Source organism: Nicotiana attenuata, unplaced genomic scaffold, assembly GCF_001879085.1.
Source record: "Nicotiana attenuata strain UT unplaced genomic scaffold, NIATTr2, whole genome shotgun sequence".
In the NCBI taxonomy this organism is placed as follows: Eukaryota; Viridiplantae; Streptophyta; class Magnoliopsida; order Solanales; family Solanaceae; genus Nicotiana; species Nicotiana attenuata.
Genome location: NW_017676099.1, coordinates 20,427 through 29,602, shown reverse-complemented (window position 1 = coordinate 29,602; position 9,176 = coordinate 20,427). Strand labels below are relative to the sequence as shown.

The 9,176-nt window shown below is 37.1% G+C and overlaps 1 long non-coding RNA gene across 1 annotated transcript; it reads right to left on the bottom strand.

The window, feature by feature from the left end:
• Positions 1 to 2,385: 2,385 nt before the first annotated feature.
• On the bottom strand, positions 2,386 to 7,205 carry LOC109220744. Its single transcript, XR_002067146.1, has 2 exons — positions 7,137 to 7,205; positions 2,386 to 2,750 (listed from the first exon to the last, which is right to left on the bottom strand). It is a non-coding gene; the product is annotated as an uncharacterized LOC109220744 (long non-coding RNA).
• Between the last annotated feature and the right edge of the window lie 1,971 nt (positions 7,206 to 9,176).

The window sequence follows — 9,176 nt, the reverse complement described above, 5'->3', positions numbered from 1 at the left end:
GCCTTCCTTAAAGAGACTAAGTGTCTCATTTCCTTCCAAAACTCAACCCAATTCAACTAGTTCACACAAGACACTGATAATGAAGCATAACGAAGCATGAAATGGGGAAAACGGAGTGGTTCTCATGAGACAACGGGTCGGGTCGTCACATATGTTAATCAATTTTTGTTATGAATCAAATTAACAAAATCACTAAGCTGATTTTTTTTTTGATTTTATGTTAAATGAAGTGCAGATATAGATTTTAACTTAGCTTAGATTGCAGATATGGATTTTAACTTGACAAGAGGGGTTGCTCTGATGGTAAGCAACCTCCATTTCCAACCAAGAGGTTGTGAGTTCGAGTCACCCCAAGAGCAAGGTGGGAAGTTCTTGGAGGGAAGGATGTCGAGGGTCTATTGAAAACAGTCTCTCTACCCTAGGGTAGGGTAATGTCTGCGTACAAACTACCCTCCCCAGACCCCACTAAGTGGGATTATACTGGGTTGTTATTGTTGTTGTTGTTGTTGTTGTTGTTGTTGTTGTTGTTGTTGGATGTACATTTTATGTGACCCGATCATAACAACTTCGAACAATAATAAAATAAACATGTCGTAAATCGTGGGTGCATTTCATGTAGCGTAGTTTGCAATATGTTCCCAAAACGACAAGTGTACGACAATCGTAACTTGTTCAAGAAATAATTCCATAAATCCTAAAAAGCGGTTAAATAATTAAAAGCAGTTTAAAAGGTTAAAAATGCACAATAGGTTTAAAACTTGTAATTAATCAGATAATTAGGCCAATTATTAATAGTTAAGCGACCGCGTTAGAACCACGGAACCCAGGAATGCCTAACACCTTCTCCCGGGTTAACAGAATTCTTTACCTAGTTTTTTCTGGTTTCGCATACTTTTAAATAAAGTCAATTCTTCTCGATTTGGGATTTAAAATAAATCGGTGACTTGGGACACCATAAATTATTCCAAGTGACAACTCTGAATAAATAAAATAATCCCATTTTGATTAATGTCACTTAAATTGGAAAAACTTCCTTATATCCCCCTCGGGTAAGAAGAACGTGTGACAGGTAAAAAGGAGGTGTGTGTAGCACCCCGAAAAATTTCGAAGTACTTAAGTATTATTAAGAAAGTTGATGTGTGCTAATTATATTATTTTGTATGCAGACGAGGACTATTAATATGATAGATATTAATTGAACATGATAATAAGTGTATGAGGTATATTATAAGTGATGTGGGGTCTAAGGATAGCCCTAAGTCCAAGTCAAGTTGGAAATTACATGGTAGACTAAAGTTCCAAATAAGTACACACAAGACCTAACTACATATGTATAAAGAGTTATGTGATAGACAACCTATCAAATGAAAGGCCTTTGAGTCTAGTTTCTAACTCTTCAAACCGTTTTTCATTTGGATATTCCTACAAGAAGTTATGACCAAATTATCAACGGCTGGCGGAGGAGCCTGCGGATGCGAAGCATCCAGAGCCGCGTCCGAAAGATTGACTGGCAGTGAAGTGCTGCCATAGCGTCCAAGGTCGCGTCCGAAGCCCAGAAATCTGGGCCTATTAATACCAAGTCGGGGGAGAGAGTATTTTGAGTATTGGGGGTTAGGGTTCTTGAGATGAAGGGGCGACTTTGAGCTCAAATCAAGTCCAATCAACTGAGGTAAGTTTTTAATGATGTTTTGGGTAGATATTACTCAATATACATAAGTTCTAACATCATTCTAATATCCAAATTCTAGATTTCATCATTAAATCCTCAAGAACACAAAAATCACTAAAGTTGTGATTTTTTATGATTGATCTACTATAGGTAATTCCAATGCTTCAAACTTGTTTATTATGAGTAGTTAGAAGTATTTGAAGTATTTGTTACAAGTTTTATTGATTGAAAAATTGGATAATAAAAATCTAATTCATGACATGAATAGTACTTTTGAGGAAATAAGAGAGAAGATGAATGGTGAATCTTGGGGATGAAATTGATTGAATACAATGAACCTGTGGAATTATTTGTTAGCAAAAGATGGAAGTGATCAACTAAATAATCATCCAAATTATATATGGTGCAAGTTTTAATTATGGAAGATGATGAATAGTAACTTGGTGGCATTGGGCAATGGATGTAGTAACATTAATGACTTCGAATGGGTATTAGAATAAGGACAAAGTTGAATGGTCTAGCGTATAAATTTATTTGGCGATTGGAGTTGTTGGAGGTTTGTAGCCACTTTATGAGCCATATATGGATATTTATTAATATCTTAGGTCATATTTTGATGTAATTAGGATATCTAATTGTCACGACCCAAAAATCCCTCTGAAGGAGTCGTGATGGCACCTAGACTCTAAACTAGGTAAGCCTAACATAAACTGAAATAGCATTGGTAGTTGCCAACTTTAAATTCAGTAACTCTTAACAATTTACAATTTCCAAAACCGGTGGTACAAGTAACAAGCCTATATAAGAGTAATTTCACAAAATAATACATCACTGCCCCGAAACAAAGGAGCAAATGTAAGTAAATCCAAATGAAGGTGACTCCGAGACCTGCGAACGCTGTAGCAGGTTTACCTTGAGTCTCCACCGCGATGACCCGCACGGCTACTATCAACCCACCTGGATCTGTACACAAAAATGTACAGAAATGTAGTATCAGCACTACCGACCCCATATGTTGGTAAGTGCCTAGCCTAACCTCGGCGAAGTAGTGACGAGGCTAGGACCAGGCTACCAAAAAAACCTGTGCAATATAGCGTACAAAATAATTAGAAGTAGATAATAATAGTGGCAACAATGATCAACCAGTGATATAAATAACAGGCAACAAGAACATCATAAATGTTTCTCAACAAATAATAAATACAAGTGCAATCAATTAATCAAGTCCTTTAAATATAAATCTTTCGCCTATAAATCCTTCAAGTAATAATCCCTAAGATAATATGCTTTTCAATAAATATATTTCGAATATATTTCCTTTTGAGTAAAGCTCACCCTGTGACGCCTCATTTCAAAATCATAAATAATATAGGTCTCAGCCCACTTTCACATTTTCACCGCACCTCGTGCCCATATTTATATCACAATCGCACGGACAACTCACGTGCCATTAAATAACACCATAATATTTTCCCCGGCACCTTGTGCCCACATATTTCTGTCTCACATTGCACAACAATATTCTCATATTACTCAGTTCATAGGTTCCATACCCAATACAATTAAGAATATTCAAGGAGCCTCATTCACTTAATATAAAATAGAGTACAACTTCCAACTCAATTAGGATATCAACAAGAAAAGATAAAGTTATTTTTAGAAATCATTTATTAAAGAAAATATCCATTTCAATTAAAGTACAATATCGAATAAATTATTACCTTTAATACAAGAAATCAATAAATCAAAACATAGTAGAAGTTTCCTTTTTAAGTAAAGTACAACCTCAAACGGTTTAAGGAAAATTTATTTGAGAAATCCAAGTTAAAAATGTAACAATTGTTGAAATTTGAAGTATTGAACATATAAAAAAATAAGGCGAGGTATTGTAAACACTATGGATTCCAACACAAAGGATCACAGCAGTAAAGGGATCTAAACAGTTAATACACTTGAATTGTTAATGACAAGTAAACACAGCAAATAGAAAGTGCACGGCATCACCCTTCGTGCTTTAACACTCTCTCACCAAAACAGTACACGGCATCACCCTTCGTGCTTAATACTCTCTCACCAAAACAATACACGGCATCACCTTTCGTACTTTACACTCTTCCTCACCCAAGCAACAAACACAAGGCAAATAGGGTGAGGGAATCTATAACATCGAAATAAAATCAAGTAACAACAGAAAATCATTAAATAAACGTAAAGGACAACATAACTCAATTAGAATCAGAAAAAAATCAAGGACAAGTTCACGACATCACCCTTCGTGCTTTTACTCTCGTCCTCACCATAAGAATCAATATAAACTGCACGGTATCAACCTTCGTGCTTTTACTCTCATCCTCACCATAAAATCAATATAATCGGCACGGAATTGTACATCGTGCGGCACGGCATCACCTTTGTGCTTTTACTCTCATCCTCACCATAAAATCAATATAATCGGCACGGAATTGTACATCGTGCGGCACGGCATCACCCTTCGTGCTTTTACTCTCATCCTCACCATAAAATCAATATAATCGGCACAGAATTTGTAAATCGTGCGGCACGGCATCACCCTTCGTGCTTTTACTCTCATCGTCACCATAAAATAAATATAATCGGCACGGAATTTGTACATCGTGCGGCACGGCATCACCCTTCGTGCTTTACACTCTTCCTCACAAAATCATACACGGCATCACCCTTCGTGCTTTAACACTCTTCCTCACCCAAACAACAATCACAAGAAATAAGGGCAAGGAAATAAATGAAATCACAATAAAATCCCGGCAAGGGAACAATAGTACAACAATCAAATCCCGGCAAGGGAAACAACATCAAAACAATAACATCCGGCAAGGGAGACAATATCATGTTCTCTCTCTCCTTTCTTCTTTCACGTTTACTTCACAACTTGAGCCAATGCTCTACAATGTTCAACAATTCAATTCTCAACTTGAGCCAATGCTTTATAATGTTCAACAATTCAATTCTCAACTTGAGCCAATGCTCTATAATGTTCAACAATTCAATTCTCAAGTTGAGCCAACGCTCTACCATGTTCAACAATTAAATTCTCAACTTGAGCCAAGCTCTACCATGTTCAACAATTAAATTCTCAACTTGAGCCAACGCTCTACCATGTTCAATTAACAATAATACCTCCACAAGTCATATTCCTCAATAGGAATTATCATATAGAGCATATACAATATGTCACACCTCCTTTTTCACTTACTACATCCCGTGAAGGGTATAATAAAAGGGGATTTTTCCAATTAAAGGACAATCGAAACGGAATTCGTTTATTAAGAGATTCAGAGTCGCCACTTCGGAGATTTATGGTGTCCCAAGTCACCGGTTTGAATCCCGAATCGAGGAAAGTGTTTGACTCTGTATTAACAGTCGCGAACCAGAAATCCGGGTAAGGAATTCTGTTAACCCGGGAGAAGGGGTTAGGCACTCCCGAGTTCCGTGGTTCTAGCACGGTCGCTCAACTGTCATATTTGGCTTAATTATTTGATTTTAGTGCATGTTCAAACCTATGTGCATTTTCAGAATTTACCCGCTTTTAATTAAATAATTTTTAAGAAAGTGAACGCCGTTTAAGAGCGTATTTTTGGATCACGTCACATGAAATGCACCCGGATCCTTGACACCTCTTATTCAACGTTTTGGGATTTGGATTTGGGTCGCATGAAATGCACACCCGTAGTTAAGAAGGTAAAATTATTAAAAAAAAACACGCCTAAAGCGAACTACGAATGTAAGCGAGAAAGTCCGAGATCATTGGGGGTTCATTTATATTTTGGTGAAGCACAAGAAGACATATCAGAATGACAATTTACTGCTTTTACAATTCCAGAAACAAAAGTACCATTTCTTGAAGCCAAACTTCGATAACCCAGCGCGAAAGAGCAAAACAGTTTCTTTCAAAATCATAAAAGAACATTATTTAAAACAACAAATCAAACTAAGCAAACTGTTATGAAGGGCATGGCTTATAATTTCAATGCCCAGATCCTTAGCCTTCTATTGATGAACAGAGGATATCCCCTTTTAATTTTTCAAAAATGACTGAATCTTATTCATAGTTTCAGAATATTGTGCATAGAAGACACATTATGAAGAGACTAATTCTAACAGGACAATGGGTAAAGTTATCAACCAACAGAACCTCTTACCCTTGACTGCCCTTATGAAACTTATCAATTATAACTTAGTATTCCAACAGAGTTCAAAGGAAAGTCCTGATTGGGGCAAGGAAACTAACACATCTATCAATAAACAGGATTAATCAAAGATGCAATTTGACACTAACAAAGTAATTGAGAGAGCTTAGACAGATATCCATGGTCAAATCTTCATTTAATAACAGGAACATTGCCGAAATTACCAACAAAACACATGATCGATGCATACCCATATTAACAACCAAAGAAACAATGATCTGATTTCAAGAAATCTTCAGAAGAACCAAGGCATTCAACTTGCATTTGAACCCAGATATTTCCACTTTATATTGACCATACTATCTCAAGACACCTCCAGGAAAGACCCCATGTGTTGAAACGTGGACAGGAAGTTCAGTAAGATAATTAATGGAATTCATTCTCAGGGAACGCATAGGAAACAAGATAATCAGTAACAATTCAACCCTGCGATCGATCAAGTTCTCAAAGAGGAGGACAGATTGAAGTTTTTCTAAAAAAAACGAAGAGAAACTCAAAGGGCAGATTGAGAGGACTTTGTGAACATGCTACTTTCCTCCTAGAAATGGACAATGAACTCAATTATCCAAACAGGAGAAACCAATCAACCTGCTACTTACAGAAGAGAAGGGATGTCATATAGAACCTCATCCATGTCCTATCACCTTTAAAGCAAAGCTCTAAACAACACAAAAAAAAAAAGGAAAACATCTAAGAGCCAGCTTGTTTTTGACGAAATTTAAGTTAGGTTTCATATGTAACTTCCCCAGACTCAGTCACCTTATGGAATCCAATCCAAACAATAGAAGACGACGAGCATAAAGACTAAAATAAACTCATGTTGAAGCAAACGATAACCAACAAATCCTATATCACATGGACACAACAAAACTATAATTCAAACTAGCAGAAATTGCAACTGAAGCTACTCAGATGCGCAGCAAACTGGACGAAAACACGTTAAGGAACTGAACTTGCAATATCCCTTTATTACAACTTTAGGTCACAACCCCTGAATCAAATTCTCAGCCAACAACACTCCAAATCAGTTTCCATTTGTATTCACATTTCCATAAAAAAAAAAACAGAACCACTCAAACAAACATATACAGACTCAGAAAACCAACTCGAAGCTCAACCAAGCATCACAAAATTGTTCAGTGATGTTAATTTTTACTTCTCAGGTATCCAGAAATCGATTCAAACAAACAAGACATTTCAGCTCACACAAAATAGAAAAATAGGAGAGTTTGGAAGTGAACCTGAAAATGAACTTTCGACTAATGCAATTTAATGATTACAACGATTCTCAGAGGAAGCGAGTCCAAACAGGAATTGCAATGAACTCACGAATCAGCAGCTAAACGAATAGCGTTGGAGCAGCTTGAAACCAACAGCACTCAGTCGACTTCCATTAACTCAAAATGAAATTCAGAAAATGAGCTCAGCCTTCAAGCTCAAACCAGACTCATCATGAAAATGAAAACTTCTGAACTTCAAGATGAAAAGAACAAAGGGCTAAGATTAAAACGAAAACAATTTTTTTTTTGTATTTTTCTATTGTAACTGGAATTAAACCAAGATGGTTTCAGATGAATAAAAGAGAAAAGAAGCTTAATTCGAATCCTAATTTCCAGGTGACCTCTCCTCTCTCCAAAAATCCCTCCGAATAATCCCTCTTTACAAAATTGGATCCGGTCCCTTTTGAAAACGAGCCCCTGATGAATGTGGGGCTCGGATTGAGTAAAATCAATCCAACGCCTCACACTCATCCAACGATCGTTCTCCAGAACCTTCCAATCGCGTGCTATATCTCGAAATCGGGCGAGTCAGAGGAGGGGCAATCTTTGGTGTCAGAAACCGTTAGAATATTTGGTGACGTGGTGAGATGGGGGGTGCGTGAGGTGAGTTTGGCTCACTCGCCTGAAATTTGGCGAGTTTGGACGAGGATTTAGGCTTGTTGAAGAAGAAGAAGAGTGTTCGTCGTTTGGGTCTTGGGAGATTTAGGGCTCTGTATTGGGGCAAATACATGGGGCTCATATGTGAAGGTTTGTGGGGCAGGTCGCATCTGGGCAGACGGGCTGGGGCGGGTTGTGTGCTGAGCTAGGCGGGTAAAGGGGAAATGGAATTGGGCTTAACCATTGAATTGAAATCAGCCCAAGATTTAATTCACATCTTTTGCTTCCTCTTTTTCATTTCTTTCCTTTTAATTCCTTTTAAATTAAAACTAAAAATGAAACAAAAATTAATTCCTAAATCAAATTGTCTTACCACATTAAATTAATTGAACTCTAAATTATGATTAACACAATTAATTAAAAACCAAATTAAATAAAAATTACCAAAGTTCAACAATTAAAATTAAAAATGCAAAAATAAACTATTTTTGTGATTTTTCCATTTTTATAAAACAATTAATTTACTAATTAATACTAAAAATGTGAAAATAGATCCTAAATGCAAATGAAATATATTTTTGTGTTTTTCATTAATTAAATAAAATAAACGTGCACAAACAAATGCAGACAATTGACAAAAAATGCCACAAAAATCCACAAAATTGCAAGCAATGATAGAAATTATTTTGTTTTGAATTTATGGGACTAATTCATATAGGGCAAATATCACGTGCTCACAGCTGCCCCTCTTTGCTCGGAAACACGAAGAGTTTTCGTGCAAAGATAAAGTGAGTGGATACGAGCGATTTTTGCCCGTTTGAATACTCCGTGGGAAGCATTTTTGAAAGATTTGACTGCACCCTGCTTCTGAGGTTGCCTACATATCCTTGGCTATAAAGGAATCAGGTCAGTGTAGTTCGGGAATGTTTGGTAGCTGGGACTACCATGAAGCTGTGATTTCACTGTTGCTGCTGCTGCTACTGCTTACTGAACCCCTTATTACACCATGTCAAAGATAAAAAGAAGCTAGACTAAAACTATGGTCTATGAATTACAAACCTATCTATCTCTTCAAACTTGATCCTGCAGCTCTTGTTGCCATGCTGACTTGTATTCTCCCGGTGAAATCCCTTTGTTGTCGACTTGAATTGTACTTGTAGATGCTTTCCCTTTTTCCAGGTGGAGGCCTGACTACTAAACTTGAAATGTATTCCCATGCTCTCCAGGCGGGCTCCTGACTGCTAAACTTGAAATGTATTCCCATGCTATCCAGCCGGGCTCCTGACTGCTAAACTTGAAATGTATTCCCATGCTCTCCAGGCGGGCTCCTGACTGCTAAACTTGAAATGTATTCCCATGCTCTCCAGGCGGGCTCCTGACTGCAACAAAATAAACAAAAACAAA